General features: G+C 41.0%; 1 protein-coding gene across 2 annotated transcripts in view; it reads left to right on the forward strand.

The window, feature by feature from the left end:
* Positions 1-15,320, forward strand: part of DDX43 (DEAD-box helicase 43) — a 246,015-nt gene extending 230,695 nt beyond the window's left edge. Inside the window, exons 17-18 of one of the 2 annotated variants that reach the window (XR_012883166.1) lie at positions 12,912-13,116; positions 15,063-15,320. The gene's annotated coding sequence lies outside the window, so the exon portion shown is untranslated. Of the gene's footprint in view, positions 1-12,911 lie in introns of both variants that reach the window. The other variant, XM_075862031.1, reaches the window with a different exon arrangement.
* The last annotated feature ends 6,408 nt before the right edge of the window (positions 15,321-21,728 follow it).

The following is a 21,728-nucleotide window of genomic DNA, read 5'->3' on the forward strand; positions in this document are numbered from 1 at the left end:
GCTTTATATTATTCCAGCCATATGTATCCGAATCATTTGCTTCTGACTAGCATAAATGGGTAGTGGGAGTTGCAACTTTGAACAGACTGTTCTTGCGCACTATGGGCTCCAGCATTCTGTGATTCTTATTTGTGAGCTTGTACAGCCTACTATTTTGTGGTTGAGCTAGAGCAGCACAGTTGACTGACTGGAGCAGCTCCGCTAGGGCTAATATTTGACCAACCTTCTCCTATAAGCTGTTGAAAGACACCAAATTCTTCAGTACAACCAATTTAATTATATGCTGGATTTTGATGCATGTATTTGAATGGGAGTGTGTCTGAAAGGGCTGGACCGACCTAATAGAAAAGGTCTCCGCATAATTTTGTCCAAATTAATTTATGCTTGATGATGTCTTTCTGATTTTGCATTTCTTTCTTTTAAATTTATTTTATTTAAAGTGTTGCACGCAGGATAAATATACATATCAACACAAGTATTCAATGCACATATCAGAGGATAGAACAGAGCAGAAACATCAAACATTTTAAGTGCAAGCGCAACATTTCCAAAAATTTGTACAGTAATTAAGCCTTATGAACAGATAGACCAAAACACATCGTCTGTGCCACCCGGAAGTACATGCCCAAATAGAGAACCATCATAATAACTTTTAAAGACCTCCTCAAGAATCTCCCCCATCAATAGATTCAGTGGTATCCAACCAGCATCCCCAAATCTTCTGAAAATTACCCGGACAGTCCCTATGTTGATACACCAGTTTTTCATAGGGTATGATGGCATTCACTAACGTCTTCCATTGGGAATGTGATGGTGATCTGTCCGCCTTCCACTGTATAGCTATAATTTTCCTAGCCAAGAATAAAGACTCTCTTAAAAATGTGTGTATAATGTGGCCGTTGATCTTCATCTAAAATACCCAACAATGCAACTTTACGGAAAAAAGGCAAAGGGATTGGTAAAAGGGATGTGAGAAAGTTAGACATGTGACCAGAAGGTAGATATGTAAAATATAAAGTGCCAGAAATCCGCTTCTAAACCATAACATCTGTGACATGCCGAAGTGGACATTCTGCCCATTCTTTGTAGCCTGACAGGTGTTAAATATGCTTGATGAACAATATACAATTTATATACAATATTATTAATCGCCGGAGAGACCGTTAAATGAGAACTGAAGACATCAGTTTTATCATCAGGAGTAAGATCTGGGATCTGCAATAACCACCTGTCAAACACCAGCAAAGGTGTGGAGGACACCTTCGCCGACAATAAATGAGTGTACAATGCAGATATGAGCCCCTTTGGATCCTGGGATTTTAATATGCTGATCAGGGGGTATACAGAAATAACCACAGTACGAGGTGGGAATTGGGAGGAAAAAGTGTGACGGAGTTGAAAGTAACGGTACCATTGTAATTGATGGATGCCATGTAATTCCTGCAACTGAAGCAAAGTTAGAAAGGACCCCTCCCCAAACACATCCCCCACCATCTTCACTCCCTACCCCCCGCCAAAACTGAGGATCGAGCACGGCTAATAAGGATGGCAGAGCAGGATTATTCCACAAAGGTATATCTGGAAGGGTGTCCTTAAAATGCAACATGGTCTTGGAAGCCCGCCAAACCATCAATGCCACCCTATGCAGAGGAAGAACCTCAGTTGATCGAGTAGATTGAGTGTATTCTAGGTAACTAATTAGACTATTACCAGCCACCAGGGAAGCCTGGTGGCTGGTAATGTGAGTCGAGTCCAAGGAAGGCACTTCCAAAAATCAGTCCCGCAGTCCCCGTAACTGGCCCGCCAAGTAATACAGGTAAAGATCTGACAAAGCCATTCCACCATCTACTTTGGGAAGCTGTAGGGTATCCAATTTAAGTTTAGATCTGGAAGAGGCCCATATAAACGTAATAATTAAGGAATTCACGGAGCGAAAATAAGACTGGGGAACCGAAACCGGCATATGCTGCAAGAGGTACAAACATTTAGGCTGAATGACCATCTTAATAAGATTAATGCGGCCTGCCACCGACAACGGCAATTTAGACCACAATTTTAGTTTAGCTCCTCTTTTAACCCATGTAGAAACTAAAGAAGTGGCCTTCACTTTAGTATGATCAAGAAACATAACTACTCCCAAATATGTAAATTTAGTAACCACAGCCAAGCCACATTGTGAAACCAAGGGGTCCAGTGTCCGATGTAGGGCCGTATACATTATAGCAGATTTCTGCCAATTAACCCGCATCCCAGAAAATTGCGAAAAAGTATCTAGCAAGCGGACAGCATGACAAAAAGACTCATGAGGGTTGCGCAGGAAGAGGACCATGTCATCAGCGTACAGACCCACCACAGCAGTCCCTCCCTCCCACTGCACACCAGTCACCAGAGGGGACCTCAACCTAATAGCTATAGCTTCAATGGCAATAGCAAACAAAATCGGGGATAAGGGACATCCGTGCAAGAGGAAAGGAATCAGAGGGGATGCCATTAACAACCACATTAGCCATAGGGTTTTTATAAAGAAGCCGAATCCATGAGATAAATTTAGGACCAAAGCCAAAAGGAAGGACCATTCAACAGTCAAATGCCTTCATAATATCTAAGGAGGCTATAGCCCAAGGCATATCACGCAATCTACCCATTTGAATAAGTGTCTGTACACGTTTGAGGTTTATAGTGGTAGACTTACCGGGCATGAAGTTTGATCAGATTGAATAATCATTAGAACAACTTGATTCAGTCGCTTTGCTAGGATCTTAGTTAGGATTTTATAGTCTACGTTAACAAGGGAAATTGGTCTATAAGAGCAACAATCAACAGGGTTTTTATCCGGCTACAGTAGCACAATAATAGAAGCATCATAAAAAGTAGGGGGAGGACTGTCCGATTTATGGGAGTAGTGAGTAATGCAGATGTTTAGCTCCAGATATATTATGTTGGCGGGAACTCTCTCTGGGATAATCAAAGAAGGGAAGTATCAAAAAAGGATGTCAAGGTGGGATGTATAGATATATATCTGTGAACCCGGGAGATATGTTATGATACAAATGTTAATCTAATATGTGATAAAGAAAGATAGGCTGCTTAGGACAGATTTAAGAGTAGGTGAAAGAAGAACACATGGCAGAAAAAAGTGAAGTCAAAAGAAATAAAAGAAGGGGGAAGGGAGGTTGTCAGAAGACAACAAAAAGAGTTAAATTGTTTGTTTATAATTGGAGTTTAAGGCGGAATGGTAGCCATATTGAAGGGAATATTGAAAATTGGTTCCTCCTAGGGGATGACGATACATCACATATAAACACAGGCACATATCATAAGAATCCTATATGAAAGTAGTAACATGGAATGTTAAGGGGCTCTTGACCCCATACAAAAGATCGATGGTTCTGAGGCATCTCGGTAAAATAAAGGTAGATTTGGCCTTACTCCAGGAAACACACCTGGAAGAAAAAGATTTCTTCAGGATGCGAAAATTTTGGGTGGGACAGGTATACGGCTCTCCGGCAGTTAAAAAAAAAAAAAACGGGGTCCTGATTTTAATAAATAAAAATCTTGCCGCAACGATGTGCTCAAAGGAGGTAGATTCGGAGGGACGCATGATACGATTATTATTGGACACGCAATTAGGAGAGGTCAGTGTCTATAATGTATATGCACCTAACACAAATAACCGCACCTACTTCCAGACCCTGCAAACGACATTACTAGCGGACACGTGTGCAATGAAATTAGTGGGAGGGGATTTCAACTTAGTGCAATGTGTGGCTGAAGATAGGAAGAGAAGTACTCAGGCATCGGCACTAGGCACAGATGGTATATTAGCGGAATTTGCGCAAACTACACAAGTAACGGATGGGTGGAAATATAATCATCCAGATGATAGGGAATACACTTATTACTCACCATACCATAAATCCTGGTCTAGAATAGATTACATATATCTGAGCCAACAATTACTACAGTATTTGGATCAAATAGACATCACTGACATGATCATATCGGATCACGCGCCAGTGAGGCTGGTACTGATAAACACCCCAGGGGGGATTTCACGCAGTGGGGATTCCCAACTCATCTGGCAGAAGAGGAAGATTTCCAACAGAAGTTAAAAGGATGGTGGATGGAGTATTCGATAGATAATGTAGAGCATGTCACTGAGCAGACACTTTATTGGGAAACGGCGAAAGCGGTATTAAGCGGGAGGCTCATATCGTATGCAGCGTTTAGGAAAAAACAAGCACAGCAAAAATTTAGAGAATGCAGTGAAGAACTTAGAGCGGCATACTCTACCTTTCTAGCTGACCCTATAACAGGGAAAAAACTAAAATGGATAGAGGCCAGAAGACATTTTGAAACATGGTTGGAAAACAAAGAAAGGTTCGGGAGATCACTCTATGAAGCCAAGCTTTTTAGGTTCGGTAACAAAGCCGGAAAGATGCTAGCAGAGTTATCTAGAGGGTTCCGACCGCAGACGCACATCACTAAAATGAAGGATCATGAGGGCCAAATTCATTCAGACCCTAAGAAAATAAATGCTGTACTGGAGGAATTCTACCAGCAGCTGTATACTTCCACAGCGGGACCTGGGGATTTACAAGGTAGCCAGTTTTTAGCCAATCTCCCCATGTCCACACTCAATCAGGAGCAATTAAGGGAATTGAATGCACCTATAACGCAGGAAGAACTACAGCAGACGATTAAGACATTGGCAAATGGAAAGGCGCCGGGACCTGATGGTTACCCGGCGGAATTCTACAAAATATTACAAGATCAAATAACCCCGCCGTTACTAACATACTTCAATTCATTGTTAATGGGAGAAGGCATTCCTATAGCAGCAAACATGGCTTATATAAAAGTGTTGCCCAAAGAGGGAAAAGATTTGTTACTGCCGGGCTCCTATACACCAATATCTTTAATCAGGATCTTAAGCTAATCTCGAAAATCATGGCGACCAGACTGGCTCAGATAATGCCACTATTGGTGGGTCCTTCACAAGTGGGGTTTATAAAAGACAGGTCGGCAGTGACAAACATAAGAAAGGTATTGGGAGTCATGGACGGGATAAGGGCCGAGGTAAAGTCACACAACCAGGCAGCGATAGTGTTACTGGATGCTGAAAAAGCATTTGATAATGTTGAGTGGAGGTGGTTAGACATGGTCATGGATAAATTCAATATACAAGGAGCATTCAGAGTATATCTGAAAGCGCTATACAATAATCCAACGGCAGCAGTCTGCACTCCGGGCGTTAGATCGAAAATGTTTAAGTTGTCAAAGGGCACACGACAGGGGTGTCCCTTGTCGCCACTTTTATTTGACCTTGCTTTGGAGCCTCTGATACAGGTCCTGGAGCGAGGGCAGATATATTCAGGGATCCAGGTAGGCGAAGTGGAAGTTAAAACAGCGGTTTTTGCAGATGACATTCTGTTATTTCTTTCCCGTCCGTCCAGACACCTGCCTAGAGTATTTGAAGTGATTCAGGAATATGGAAAACAAGCGGGACTGAAAATTAACACAAGCAAGTGTGAACTTTTAGGTTTAACGCATCATAATCACACAGCAGACGAGAACCTCCAACGACTGGGAATTAAAATAGCAAAATCACAAATAAGATATCTGGGAATACATATAGGGCGGAGCACAGGAACACTATACTAACTGAATTACGAACCCATTTTCAGCAAAATAAAAGTAGAATTCCAAACATGGACAATGGTAAGGCCATCCATCTTTGTGAGATGCCATTTGGTCAAAATGATTTCCTTCGCGAGATTACTATATCCGCTGCAAACACTGCCTCTGTTGCTAAAGCATAGAGATGTAAAAGCCTTTAACTCGGCTATAACGAAATTCATATGGATGAATAAGCGCCCTAGCGTGTCATTGCTAAAACTACAGGGATATCATTGGCAAGGGGGAGTGAACATACCACACTTGAGAGGGTATAATATAGCTAGCCTTTTCCGCCATGTCCTGGACTGGATACATAAAACTAGTCACTACTCTAATAGAGACTTGGAGTCGGCTCTGGCGGGAGAATATGATCTCCGGGCTTTGCTACACACTAAGCTAGGACACCTACCTCAAAAGGTTAAATCCTCAGTCATATTACGTGGCACAATAATGTGTTGGAAGGAAGTGAGGAAAAAGCAGGGCCTTTCCTTCCAATTGTCTAAGTATTTGCCCCTGTGGACTGATGCCCGGTTTCCAGCGGGGAAGTCTAGTAGTCTATTTAAAGGGGTTGTCCGAGATATATTTTTATTTTAAAGTTAAACACACAATACACACATTAACTATTCCCTAATATACTTACCTGTGCAATCTTGCTTCTGTTCTCCGTTCTGGCAGCTCTTTTCTTCCGATCACATGTCTTCTGACGTCACGTTTTCTTCCTCCTCCACTGTCGTGTCGTGTCCCGATCACATGGTCTCGCCCCAGCGAGACCTCGGATGGGACACGACACGTCACTGGAGACGTGACGTTTCTGCGCGTGCCCGCCCGCCCAGCCTATGCATCTTTTCACTGTGAACGCGCCTATGCGTGTTCACAGTGAAAAAAGTGAAGAGGGACGGCACCCGCGGACTAGAGAGGTACAGTGACCTCTGTACTTTTAGTTTTTCCCCTATCAAAGCCTACACATAGTAGGCTTTGATAGGGAATTATACAACACTATGCAGCCCTTGAGGCTGTTATCTGCGGCCCGCGGGACACCGTGCACTGTTTAACAACTGGTTCCCGACCGCTGGCTGTATTTTTACGGCCAGCGGTCAGGGACGGGTCCTTAAAACCCGAGCCATAGACTTTCTACGGCTCGGGTTTTAACATGCTGCCCGCGCGATCGGGCAGCTGAATGTCGGGTCTCCGGCTGTCAGTGACTGCCGGGGACCCTGAGGAGAGGATAGAAGCAGCCTTGGCTGCTTCTGTCTTCTCCGATGTCTTCTTACACAGCGCTCAATGAACGCTGTGTATAGGAATAGAGACAGCAGCAGCGACGCTGTCTCTATTCCTCCCGGTGATCATGTGACTGGTCACATGATCGCCGGGTGCCGTTAGTGGCAGACTGTTGCTGGGTCTTACTAGACCCAGCACAGCCCTATTAGTGACAATCGTCACTATGAGAGGGCTGATTTCCCCTGTAACTGGGGCTGCTGTGCAGCTCCAGTTACAGTGGAAAAACATGTAAAAGAAAGAAAAAAAATATATAAAGTTCCCCAAAGGCCTTTTTTGACCTTTGGGGGACAGACCATAGTAAAAAAAAAATAGTAAAGTGCAAAAAAAAATTAAATAATAAATACACATAAAATACCCACCCCAAAAAAATACCGTTCCCCCCGCCAATCATTGTTGTAACGCTAGCGCTGACCCAATTACCCTAATATAGACATGTAATATATAAAAATTTACGGTAGACAATGACGATCACAAATAAAAGGTCTATTTTAGGGTAAAACTATGTTATTCCGCAAAAAAAAATAGCTGAAAAGTAAAAAAGCTTTTTTTTTTACTATTATTTTCAAACTTTATGAAAGAAAATTCTAAAATGGCAAAAAAGGTGTGTATAAAAACGATAAAAAATGAAACCTGCATTGTCTACGGAAAAAACGTCGCAAAAATCACGTCGTTAGCCCAACAAATAAAAAAGTTATAGCCATTTAACGAACACGTGCTAAAAATGGCTAAACGGTGTCTGGTCCTGAAGGCGCAAAATAGCGCGGTCCTGAACTAGATAAGATCTTCTGGGGTCCTGTATCTAAGCCTACATTGTTAGGGCATGTTCACACGAGGGCGTCCATAACTGCTGAAATTCCGGGGATGTTTCCGCCTGTTTTTTTTTAAGCGGAAACAGCGTAGCAAAACTTGTAAAAAACGGCCCGAAAATGCGTACCATTGATTTCAATGGAAGGCGTCGGCGTCTTTTTCCCGCGAGCAGGAAAACTGCCTCGTGGGAAAAAGAAGCGACATGCTCCATCTTCGGGCGTTTATGCCTCTGACCTCCCATTGACTTCAATGGGAGGCAGATAAAGCGTATTTCCGTTGTTTTATGCCCGCGGCACTCAATTGCCGTGGGCGAAAAACGACGCGAAAAACGCAGCAAAAAAAGCCGCAAAAACAACGCCAAAAAGGCTACGATAAACGCCGCGAAAAACATCGCAAATAAAGCCGCGAAAAAAGAGGCAAAAAACGCCACGAAAGACGCAACGAAAAACGCAGAAAAAAAACCGCAAATAGCGACGCAAAAAAAGAGGCGAAAAAGGACGCAAAAAAGGCTACGATAAACGCCACGGAAAACGTTGCGAAAAACATCGCGGAAAAAGCCGCAAACAAAGAGGCAAAGAACGCCGCGAAAAACTACTGGGAAAACGCCACGAAAGACGCAACGAAAAACGCAGCAAAAATAGCCGCAAACAACGATGCAAAAAAAGAAACGATACGAAAAAGGCTACGATAAACGCAACGGAAAACACAGCAAAAAAAGACGCAAACAAACAAGCAAAAAACGCCAAGATAAACGAAGCGAAAAAACGGCCCGAACAAAGCGGCAAACAAAACCGCAAACAAAGCCGCAAACAGCGCACAAAAAACTCCGGGAAAAATGACGCAAAAATCAACGTGCAGGGAGAGGTAAATCTGCCGCAAACTTCAAGACGGAATTTTGAGGCAGATATTCCTCCGGCAAAAAAACTCTGTGTGAACATAGCCTTAGCGGAGAGAGACATGAGATAGAAGAGGGTGGACGAGGGTGAGGGTGGACGAGGGTGAGGGTGGACGAGGGTGAGGGTGGACGAGGGTGAGGGTGGACGAGGGTTGGGGTAGACACGAAGAGGTTTATAGACCTGAAAAGAGAAAGAAAACATAAATGTGAAAAACATAATGGGGGGAGAACATTTGCTCATCATCCTTCAAGAATGTCATCAAGAAGACAAGTGCAGTGAAGGATGTCAGCGGGAGGAGCAAGGACAGCTCACATGAACTCTTGGAAGGTACGTGCACGCTCATTGCAGCCTGCAATGAGCGTGCACGGGAAAAAAGTTTCATAACAAGGAAAGATCAACAAACCAGAGCTGAACTGCATGTAAACAAACTGTGCTGAATTCAAAGAAGAAATGTGCTAAGTAGATTTTTTTAAAAAAATAATGCTTTATTTAGGTTGTCTGTATAAGGGGTAATGTATGACAGAGTTTTTGAAAAAATGTTGGTATCTCGGACAACCCCTTTAAGGAATGGAAAAACAAAGGGATAGACACAGTAGAACATGTATTGCATGTGACGGAACCGAGATTAAAGACGCTACCAGAACTGGGGAGTGAATATGGGATTCAGGAAACTCATTTTCTGCAATATATGCAAATTAGAGCTTTTTGTACGAAGCTGGTGGGGAATTTAGAAAAAGAAATAATAGACAACCCCTTTGATGCACTAGTGGGAGAAGATTCCCATAGGAAGTCCCTGTCGGAATTATATTGGGCAATGAAAGGTATTTATGTACGACTAGAAAATAAAAATCAATTCCCATATTGGAGACGTATTTTCAAAACCCCAGATATAAATGAGCAGCTACTGGAGGGATGGCAAACAGTAAGAAGGCATGTGATTAATGAAGTATGGAGGGAGACACAATTTAGACTGATGCATGCAGCCATTTATGCTTTTAATATACCGCCCACAGATGGAAATCCAAATAGGATACATTCCTGCCCAAAGTGTGCTCAGCTGCACACAGACTTATATCATGGTATCTGGTTGTGTTCGGCTACTCAGGGATACTGGACGGAAGTATTGGCATATATCAGGAAGCTATGGGGTAAAACTATTCCATTGAACCCGACGCTGTTATTATTTCACTCAATAGCGTTATTAGACACTGAAGAAGAGGGAATATTGCAACGCATACCGCCGTTAGCACACATAATAATACTTGTAGCCTAAAGGTGCATTCTGAAAAATTGGCTGGAAACTAACACCCCGAATTTGGAACAATTAGTCCAGCAACTATATAGATATTTACATTCGGACAGAATGGAGGCATTGAGGCACAAGGAACGGGGGACGGCGAAATTTAAAAAAAAATGGAAGCCATTCTTAGAACAAATGCCAGACTCGGATATAGCAAAAACGATGGAAGGTTTCAGACAAACTAAATGGTATCTCATCGAAGATATCAAAGGGGCATTAGGGAGACTAAAAACTACAGAATCAAACGGTCAGATAGGAACACATTGAAAGCAAGACATAAATGGAAACAGGAGAAGAGACAAATGAGAAATTATTAGTTAGGCTACCATAGTTACAGTGTTAAATGTTTTTGGTTTTTTAAGTATAATCTATCATCAAAGCTGCAATAGCTCTATAATTTAGAAAAGTTTGGACTTATCAACGAAAGAAAGAATATGTATCATAGCTGTACCAGTTTCAGGGTATGAATAATGCTATGTATTGTCCATTTCTGCTATGTATTATATGTATGTTAAATTTATATGGAAATCTCAATAAAAAAGTTAAAAAAAAAAAAAAAAAGTAGGGGGAAGTTAGTGGGTGAGTAAAGCCTGATTAAGAGTATCTAACAACATGGGGCCCATATGTTCCTGATACCTCCTATATACTTCAATAGGGAGCCCATCAGGACCTGGGGATTTATGTAGAGCCATTTCTCGAATAGCCTCCTGAAGTTCCACTAACGTAATAGGGGAGTCAAGCGATGTAACCTGCAATGAAGAGCAGGTGGGAAAAGTCAGATCACTCAAATAAGCTAAAACATCTGCCATTGTATAATTAGAGATGGAACTATATAAAGCAGCATAGTAATTTCTAAACCTGGTGGCAATGGCATCCCTCTCCGTTAAAAATCGTCCATCGGAATCCTGAACTTTCAAAACTGAGTTGGAAATGTTATTATGTCTAATTAAGTGGGCTAACAACTGACAGAATTATTTTGAGCTGGGGAATCAATCCAGACACGTAAAAAATAATTTACGCTGAATCTTAAGGTGGAGCACATGTTTATATAAACGAGTGAAATGTAACCAACTATCCTTGTGTGCGTCTGTGGGATCAGAAATCTAGAGCGCCTCTGCGGATTCAACACACTCCCCCGCCTCCCTCTCAGAGTGAGCCGTGGACTTTTTGATATAAGAAATTGTAGATCACAAACAACCTCGCAGATAAGCCTTAAAGGTATCCCACTTCAAGGCATAAGAAATAGGTGCATCATGTACCTGCAAAAATTTTATAATTTGGTCAGGGATGCGATCAGAGGGTCCTATAAGTGTCAACCAGAAAGGATGTAATATCCAGGCAGGTAATAACCGGTGCCCAGGAAATTCCCAAAGATTTAGCATTTCTATTGGAAAAAAACGGCCTTGTTACTTCCCCACTGCTGTGCCATTCATGTATACATTAGCATTTTTGCAGTGGTATTACTGCCCTCAAATTTATTTATTTTTGTTTGTTTTATGTTATCACTAAGCCTATTCGATCTCATTTAGGCCTGATTTACACGAGCGTGTGCAAAAAAACACAGCATTTTACGCGCGCAAAAGGTACATAACAGCTCCGTGTCAGCCGCGTATGATGCGTGGCTGCGTGATTTTCGCACAGCCACCATCATTATGACACTGTGTTTGTAAACAGAAAAGCACGTGGTGCTTTTCTCTTTTCATTCATAGTTTGTACTGTGTGCTTCCGTAAGGTGCGCGTGATTTTCACGCAACCATTGACTTCAATGGGTGCGTGATGCACGAACAACGCACAAATATAGGACATTTCGTGAGTTTTACGCAGCGGAGACACGGTGCGTGAAACTCACGGACAGTCTGCACGGCCCCATAGACTAGCATAGGTCCATGCGAGGCGTTATACGTTCGTCTGAATAAGCCCTAAATAAAACAAATTCAGAACATGCCTTAACCCCTTAATGACCGGGCCTGAAAAGACCTTAATGACCAGCTAAATTTTTCTGTTTTTGCCTGTCTGGGTTTCAGCAGCCATAACTTTTTTTTTTTTTCATTGACGTGGCTGTATGAGGCCTTGTTTTATGCGAGAGAAATAGTATTTTTTTTCCCACACAGTTTGGGGGTAAAAAAAAAAAAATTCACGGCGTGAATATAGGAAAAAGCGATTCTCTGAATCGTTTTTTTTGTTATCCCGTTCACGTTTCATGCTAAATAACCCATTAGATTAATTCTTCAGGTTATTGCGGTCGTGTAGATACCGAATATGTGTAGGTTTTTTGTTTTTATTTAGTGTAGGGGCAATAAAATGTATTTAATGCAAAATAAAGACTCTTTTTGGGACTTTTTTTTTTATTTATTTGTTTTGTTACTTTTGTTTTTTAATCCCATCAAGGGATAACTTTATTTGTAACTTTATTTTTTACTTGTAATGTATTAGCATACCTCTGTATGCTAATACATTACACTGTGTCACTATGACACAGGCTGCTGATCGGGCAGCACATAGTGTGCCCGAACAGCAGGCAAACGGAACAGACAGCCCTGGGGTCCTTTGTTGGTCCCCAGGGCTGACTGTAGAGGGATTCCCCATTGTTTGATCGCATCACTGGAATCCCGGTGATGCGATCAAAGAGGGGAATTCCCTTTGATCATGCCGCGGTCACGGACCGCTGTAATCAAAGGGTTAAACAGCTGGGGTCCGAATGTTTGCCGACCCCAGCTGTGTTCAGGAGGCTGCTCTAAGATCAGGAGCTGTTACTTACAGCTCCTGCTTAGAGGATGAGCGCTCATACGAGCGCTCATCAGCTTCATCTGCAGCGACACCAAAAGACGTCTCTGTAGACTAAGCACCCGCACCGACTGACGTCAAGACAGTGGGCGGTCGGGAAGGAGTTAACAAATAAATATAAATGTAAACAACAAGTATTTTAAAAGTATTTTCTTTTTCATTCTTAGGACAATATACCCGAAGAGATCCGTCTCACACAGGATTCTAATTTGGAATGGTCTTCTATACATGCCCCTCTGACCGGGAACTGGAATCGAAAGCTGATTGGATGATAGGGAATTAAGTTCTGTCAAGAAGATTTTTGTTTTATGTTTACTCTTCAAGGCAGGCTGAATAAAGGTTGTCTTCACTCTCCAGCCATCTGTGTTTCTGGTGAGATGAGTATCTGCTAAGAATGTTTATTAGGGGCATTACAAATGGCTATGATATCATGCCACTCAAAAATATTGTTCTTTTTCTATTCTCTTGTGATGGCCACTTTTGCAACAGGAAATATAGATGGCCATATTGGTTGTCACCTTTGAATTAGCAGTTCATAAAGTGATGAACAACAGTCATTTATTGCTTTGTTATAGCTTTAACATGCTGAGAAATTTACAAAGAGACCAACGCTGTTGTTCATCACTTTATGAGCCGCTAATTTAAAGGCAACAACCAATATAACTACTTCTTGTTACTTGTGCAAAAATGGCCACTACAAAAAAGGCAATAATTGCAAAATATTGGCTATCACTCTTAACTTCAGATTTATTAATATATGGGTTTTTGGGTGAAAAATCCATTTTAAATATCCAAAGGGTAAAGTGATTAAAGCGAGAAATAAGGAGTTCTAAGAGTTCAATTCCTGAACTGTTCATTAGGAAACTTCACATAAAAATTTGAGGCGTTAAAACCTGTTAATTTTGTGACTAAAGGATACATGTTCAGTCTTTACTGTTTCTGTGCTAATAAATGCTTTTGGACAACATTCTGATTAAGATCTAATAGGAATCCCAGGGACCCCAAAATGGAGTTGACCGCTCTTTTGCTTACATAACCATATAGACAGCAATTATGACATTTCTGATGGATCAAAACTGCATCACACAAATGGCAAATACTCTTAAAGAGGGGGTGTCTCATAAAAGTGATAAGTGACATATCTAGGGTATGCCACAAATTTCTGTCGGCTGTGACCCCTGCCAATCACTAGAATGAAGTGGCAGCAACGCTAGGAAAGCACTTTGCCACGTCTACTGTTGGCTCCAATTGGGTATCATCATGCACTACGTAGATGGCCATTATAGTCAGCTTTTTCCAGTTGGACGCATGGGTATTCACTAAGTGGAGACCATGTGCAACGACGGGGGTTTTAGCAGTCAGACCTGCGGCAATCGGATATATGTGGCATATACTGGTGATATGCTGCCAATGCCTGTGTGACAATAGCTTTAAGATCATTGGCTAACAAACCTCACAGTAGATACTCGCCTTTCTCATTCCTACCATGAGCTGGTGGACGAATATGGAATTCATATGTTACAGAACTATCTGCTTATTTTATCTCTGGATGCTAGAATTATACCACATAAATGAACTGGCCAGTCTACTTGGAATTGATTTTTCATTGTCTGCTTGAATGGACTCATTCCATCTAGAATTGACTGCCAGTTTACAGAGAACATAGTTCTGCAGCTCTAAGTTCTGAAAATAAATTGGCCTCCTTTGTGATCCGTTGTAGAACATTGGCTGTCCTCTATGCTAGTTGCTCACGTATGTGGTTACTCCTGGGAATTATTTGTAAATTATGGGTTAGTCTTACACGTCTTTAAAGGGAACTTGTCATTGAAATTATGCTACCCTGAGTGAGGGCAGCATAATGTAGTGACAGACGCACTAATGCAGAGGTCTGTCACTCAATTGCTTATGTTAAGCCGTTTGAGAACTTTCCTGCAGAGCCCATGCATCCCTGGCAGAAATGATTCCGGTGTATTCCTGAGCTGCCGCTAGCAGAAACCACTTCACTCAGTGACCGATGTCTCCCTATGAAAAGTAATAGGGAGACCTCTGTCGATCAGCAGAGAGTGGGCGGAACTAGGCGGCAGCTCATAAATACGTCGGGCTCCGACGGCACTGCTCGAGCTCTGCAAGTTCTCATGAACGGCTAAACTTAAGCAAATGAGCAACAGATCACTGAATCAACATGCCTGTTACTACATTATTCTGCTCTCCGTAAAAATAAAACAGCATAATGTCAATGACCGCATCCCTTTATGTATTCCTATTAAAAGGGGATCTGGTGAGACTAAACCACTTTTTTTTTATTCTTTAAACTACAGTTTGAAAGAAATTCCGCATATTTGAAAAGATGACTCGATTTATATTGAAAAGATTGTTAAATGAAACAAAACCTGTTTGATAAACCATCTTTGTTCTCACAGAAACCTTAATCTTGAATTACTGTCTTGAAGGTATTTGCAAAGGCCTTTAATAGAAAGTTAAAGTTTTAAGTTGCTAAGTTAGCATATTTTCCAGTTTCCTCATGTCATTTGTTGTACAGCAATCCTGTGTGAATAAAGTTTGTTACATCGACTGTTTTTTTTGTGCTTTTTTTTATGTACATCTGAGTACACGTTTATTTTTTGCTAAAACAGCTAGGTTAAACCCTTTCGCTGCCAGGGGTTTTTGGTTATTTTGCAGCTTTGGTAGCCAGGAGAATGTTCAAAATTAGAAAATTAAAATATCATGCTAAACCTTCTATTTCTGAACATAGACACTTGGCACATTGTATAAAGTGCTTAGCGACCTTTTGACACTGTGTCTTTATTTTGTGTCAAAGTGCAATTTTTTAATGAAAAAAAATACAAATATATTTGTGGCTAAAAGTGTGATCCAAACAGAAAATTAGCTGCATCACTATTCCAAAAAATAAAGGTTCGATATGTGCAAAGTTCATACATACCACTTATGCAATTGTCTTCAGTCACAAAATCACCAGAACTGAAGAGACCATTTAACTCCAACATGGAACATATACAATGTACTGTGTATATAAATATTTCATAAAATTTGTATTACCCCTTGTCTACTAGATTTCGACAACAATGTTTAACCCTTTTGTCACTTTTTGGAAAATTACGTAATTTTTGGAAAATTTAGTAGGAACTTTTTTTTTTATGCACCTAGTCACTTTGGAGGAGCACTGGAAGTGTTGGAATGAAGTAAAACCTCCAGAAATGACCCCATTTTAAAACTACCCCCGCAAAGATTTAATCTGGGGGTGTGATCACTTTTTTAACCTCATATTTTTTCACACTAGATTTCCTAAAAATTCTGCAAGAAAAACGAACATTTAACAATTTTTCACAAATGCCTTATTTATTATAGGACAGATTTTTCAAACACAGAGCATGCAAGTGAAAAAGGCACCTCCATATTTATTAGGCTATTTCTTCTGAGTTCAGAGAGATGCCAATTGAAGGAGCAGACTTAGACTTTCAGGGCCCAAGTTTTGCATGATTGGTTCACCAGCCCCATTTGATCTTTGAAGAGACTCTGAGCCTCCAGAACGATGGAAAAAACCCAGAAATTACACCATTTAGAAAACTGATTGACTGTCTGCCGCTGACTGACACTAACTGTTTGACACGGACTAAGCCTGGGTTCACACCTGGGTTGTGCAACGGAACCGTCTGTTATGTTCCCTTGTTCTGCTCCTCTGAAGGAGCAGAACAACAAAATGAGACAACGGTCACTACCGGTTGCCGACAGAATCCATTGACTTTAATAGGTTTCACTGGCTTTCAATAGGGGTGTCCGTGATTTTACTGGATACAATAGCGCAGCATCCTGCGCTATTGTCTCCGATAATGCCTGCCGGATCTGCGACATCGGCACCTAACTGAGCTTCCGACGCAGGTGTGAACTAAGCCTAACACTGACTATATAACGATCTAATTTTTTTTCAGGCTCTGCTCTCTGACTGTCACACACAAACAGAGGAGATCAGGGCCTGTAAACATATTTTTCTTCACATTTGAGCTCCCATTGGTTAGTCTGTACAGATCTGATTGGTCCCTTGTAGTCTGCCTGATGACAGGGGCAGTCCATCTTAGCAGTTAACTGCCACTGTGATACATTGCCGCGCGGCGGCTAACTTTAAAAGTGCATTCGTAACTGCACTTCTAGGTGCACAAAGTTACTGCTAACATGGATGGGCAGTTACATCAAGGTGCAGGAAAGGGATAACACTTTTTTTTTAACTAATTGGAAACTATCGTTTATTGTGACTAAGTGGATGAAAATGTATGTTTTGATATACATTTCTTAAGGAATGTAAAAGATTTACAAGACATTCCTCTCTAGTGATAATTGTTATATCTATGACTAGTGTGTAATGGGCATTGCTTAAGTGGTCAGCGGATTTCATGCTAAAGAACACGTACAGCCAGTATAGGGACAGTGTAAAATGTATAAACTTTTATTGATTTTTTTTTATATGGTGCAACTTATTTGATGTCACGATCTTAAGATCTCTTTAAGCGTAACATCCGCTAATACTAGAGCCAATGACGTAGGAGTCGCATTTTCAGAAAACGTTTCAGAATGTAATTTGTCCTAGTACAGGTGCAGATAATTATTTCCCTAATTATAAGATTGCAGGGGATACCAACACAAAAGACCGCACCTTTTTAATATCTTGGCCATATGCGTCAGAGATACATTGATAGCCGCTGTGATATATCTGTCGGCTGGCAGCAAATAAGACACAGGCAAGTAGCGGGTAGCTGGTTACAGACAGATGGGCAGGCAAGGGATACTGGATGCAGGCTGGTGCCGTACTACTGGATGCAGGCTGGTGCCGTACTACTGGATGCAGGCTGGTGCCGTACTACTGGATGCAGGCTGGTGCCGTACTATTGGATGCAGGCTGGTGCCGGATTATTGGATGCAGGCTGGTGCCGGACTATTGGATGTAGGCTGGTGCCGGACTACTGGGTACAGACTGGTAGCAGACCACTGGATAGTGGCTGATAACTGGTAGCAATAGCATACAGGATCAGGTACATACAGGAACTTTTTCTGGATAACTCCTAGGTTTTTCCAATATTGCTCAAGCAGGGTGTGTCCAGTGAAGCAGACTAATATACTTGGAGATTGACAGGGATAGTCTGGGGATGGATTTAAGTGCGCCGCTAGCTCTATAAGATGCCCTATGGGCAGACCCAGTAACACCAGCAGCAGAAGCGAGTGTGGAGATCCAGGAACCGTACAGCGTGTACCAAAGGTAACCTGGCTGTTGTGCGTGCAGTACGCCAACGGTGCAGAGCTCCGGCGTTACAGGGGTTTGTTTTCCAGGCCATCCGTTTTATTAAAGAACAGGTGGTAAATTTGTACCGTTCCTTTAATTTCCTTTTGGAGAGGGTGTATATGATCTTCAACTGTGCTCAACGTCCCCTCAACTTCTCTCATACTTTCAGCACATCATGATTGCCATGATAGTGTCATGTCTTCTTTAAGGCTTCCTATGTACATGTTTTACGTGGCAAAGTTGGCATTGCATAGGGAGACTGCCTGCCGCCTAATATACGTCCATGAGAGTAGGTACCTGGTGTGGTAGGTTATCAGGTTGCTGTGACAGGCTCTTACAAACCTCTTTACTGCTGCTTTGTTGACAGGCATGACAAGCAAGGCCACACTCTGCAGAGCGTCCGGCATTTTGCCATCAATGCCGCTGCTTACAACCTTCTCCCTGAGCTCATCAGCGCTGTCTTACGGATACTCTGTGCCATCGGAAATTGTTGGAGGCAGTTTACTTGTGGATAGGGCGAAGTGTTCCAAACGAGCAGCCACTTCTGCTGCCATGTCTTTGACCTGGGTCTCTGTTGGCAGCAACATATATTGTTTAGGCCACCATTCTTTACCACCAGGTCTATATCGTTTTGGCATGTTGTAGTGATGGTAGGAGCACCAAACCCATTTAGATCAGGTCAGTAACCAGTTAAAATGTGCAATGGTTCTGGCAATTTATAAGTAGCAATACTGGTATTGGAGGATTATCAAGGATGACGAGTGGGTGCTTCTCACTGTTCTTCCATTCACATGTCCAGTTAGGCCAAGCCCCCTCAGGTGTCCACATTCCTTTGGTCATGTATATGTATGTAGCTTCCACCGTTTGCTTGTTTTTGCTTTTGTAAAATTTTTGTTTGATATGAGTAAGAGAGGGGGTACCTTTCATATATTTTTATATATATGTATGTATGTATGTATATATATATATATATATATATATATATATATATATATATATATGTAGCAGCCATTTTTTTTTTAACTAGTAGATGTAAAGGTAATCATTGAGGTAGCACTACACAGAAGCATCCATTCTCAGGATTGTGTGGTATTGTAGCTGGACTGTCGTCATCTGTTTGTAGACCGGGATAATACTTTGGTCTGAGATAGGAAATGTGCCTGTGCTGTATAAATTACTCTTTCTAAATCAAATGTTTCATATTTGTACCTAAGATTAAAAACCTTAAATTCTAAATAAACCAAATAAGTAAAAGTAGTTACATTTGCATTAGTTATAGCAATAGTGAACAGTATGCTTCTTCTGACTGATTGATTTAGACTAATACATTATAATCTTTTGTTCCACTGAAAGAGAGCGCTTTAATGTGAACTAACCAAATCTCTGAACCAAACTCCTGACCTTTTCTTAAACAAAATACAAGTAGAGATTTTGGAAGTTGGTCATCTGTCAAATTTCCAGACCGATTTTTAGTGTGCCTACACAGCGATCACGATTACATTGTTTGTTACATGCAAGATTATTATAACGTGCTCCGTTATTGTAACAGAACACAAATATTAGTATTTTATTTTATCCACATTAAATATTTGAATCGTGTTGAACATCACATTTCTAATCTTGAATTATATAGTAAAGATTTTGGTGCTTAGATTGTATTGTATTAGGATTTCTGCCGTATGTTACTGTAACCAGTTGACAGTCAGGCCCCTAATTTCTTAACCCCTTAAGGACGCAGCCTAGTTTTGGCCTTAAGGCTCAGAGCCCATTTTTCAAATCTGACATATTTCACTTTATGTGGTAATAACGTCGGAATGCTTAAACCTACCCAAGCGATTCTGAGATTGTTTTCTCGTGACACATTGGGCTTCATGTTCGTGGTAAAATTTGGTCGATATATTCAGTGTTTATTGGTGAAAAATTGCAAAATGTAGAGAAAATTTTGAAAAAATTGAATTTTTCAGAATTTAAATGTATCTGCTTGTAAAACAGACGGTTATACCACCCAAAATAGTTACTAGTTCACATTTCCCATATGTCTACTTTAGATTGGCATCGTTTTTTCAACATTCTTTTATTTTTCTTGGACGTTACAAGGCTTAGAACATAAACAGCAATTTCTCATATTTTTAAGAAAATTTCAAAAGCCTTTTTTTTTAAGGTACCTCTTCAGTTCTGAAGTGGCTTTGTGGGGCCTATGTATTAGAAACCCTGATAAAACACCCCATTTTAAAAACTAGACCCCTCAAAGTATTCAAAACAGCATTTAGAAAGTTTTTTAACCCTTCAGGCATTTCACAGGAATTAAAGCAAAGTGGAGGTGAAATTTGCAAATTTCATTTTTCTTGCTGAATTTCAATTTTAATTCATTTTTTTTTCTGTAACAGAGAAGGTTTTACCAGAGAAACACTACTAAATATGTATTGTCCAGATTCTGCCATTTTTAGAAATGTCCCACATGTGGCCCTACTGCGCTCGTGGACTAAAACACAAGCCCTAGAAGCAAAGAAGCACCTAGTGCATTTTGAGTCCTCTTTTTTTATTAGAATATATTTTAGGCAGCATGCCAGGTTTGAAGAGGTGTTGAGGTGCCAAAACAGTAGGAATCCCCCAATAGTGACCCCATTTTGGAATCTCACCCCTCAAGGAATTCATTTATGGTTGTTGTTGCCATTTTGACCGCACAGTTTTTTCACAGCACGTATTTGAATTGGGCTGTGAAATGAAAAAAATGCCATTTTATCCAATAAAATGTCATTTGTGATCAAAATACCCCATTTTGTTGCCCAATTTCTCCTTAGTGTGGCAATACCCCGTTTGGGCCCATGGGAGGGCTCAGAAGGAAATGAGCGCTGTGTGTTCTTTGGAGTACAGATTTTGCTGGTTTGGTTTTCGGGTGCCATGTCGCATTTGCAGAGCCCCAGAGGTATCAAAGCAATGGAAACCCACCAGAAGTGACCCCATTTTGGAAACTACACCCCTCAAGGAATTCATTTATGGGTAATGTGACCATTTAGACCCCATAGTTTCTTCACAGAACTTATTTGAATTGGGCTGGGAATGACTCCTCAAAGTATTCACAACAGCATTTAGAAAGTTTATGAACCCTTTAGGTGTTTCACAGAAATTTAGAGCAAAGTAGAGGTGAAATTTAAATTTTTTTTTTGGTCAGAAAATCCTCTTTATACCATTTTTTTTATAACACAAAAGGATTTATCAGAGAAACGCAACTTAATACGTATTGCCCAGATTCTGCAGTTTTGAGAAATATCCCACATGTGGCCCTAGTGCGGTAATGGACTGATGCACCGGCCTCCGAAGCAAAGGCGCACCTAGTGGATTTTGAGGCCTTTTTTTTTTATTAGGCACCATGTCCGGTTTGAAGAGGTCTTGTGGTGACAAAACATTGGGAACCCCCCAAAAGTGACCCCAATTTGGAAACTAGACCCCTTGAGGAATCCATTGTAGTTTTCTTGGGGTGCATGCAGCTTTTTGATCAGTTTTTATTCTATTTTTAGGTGGCGTGGTGACTAAAAAACAGCAATTGTACTATTGTTTTTTTATTATTATTTTTTTTTTACAGCGTTCACCGTGCGCTATAAATGACATATTCACTTTATTCTGCGGGGCGATACGATTACGGCGATACCATATGTTTATAGTTTTTTTTTATGTCTTATGGCGTTTGAATGAT

Source organism: Rhinoderma darwinii, chromosome 4 (assembly GCF_050947455.1).
Source record: "Rhinoderma darwinii isolate aRhiDar2 chromosome 4, aRhiDar2.hap1, whole genome shotgun sequence".
In the NCBI taxonomy this organism is placed as follows: domain Eukaryota; kingdom Metazoa; phylum Chordata; class Amphibia; order Anura; family Rhinodermatidae; genus Rhinoderma; species Rhinoderma darwinii.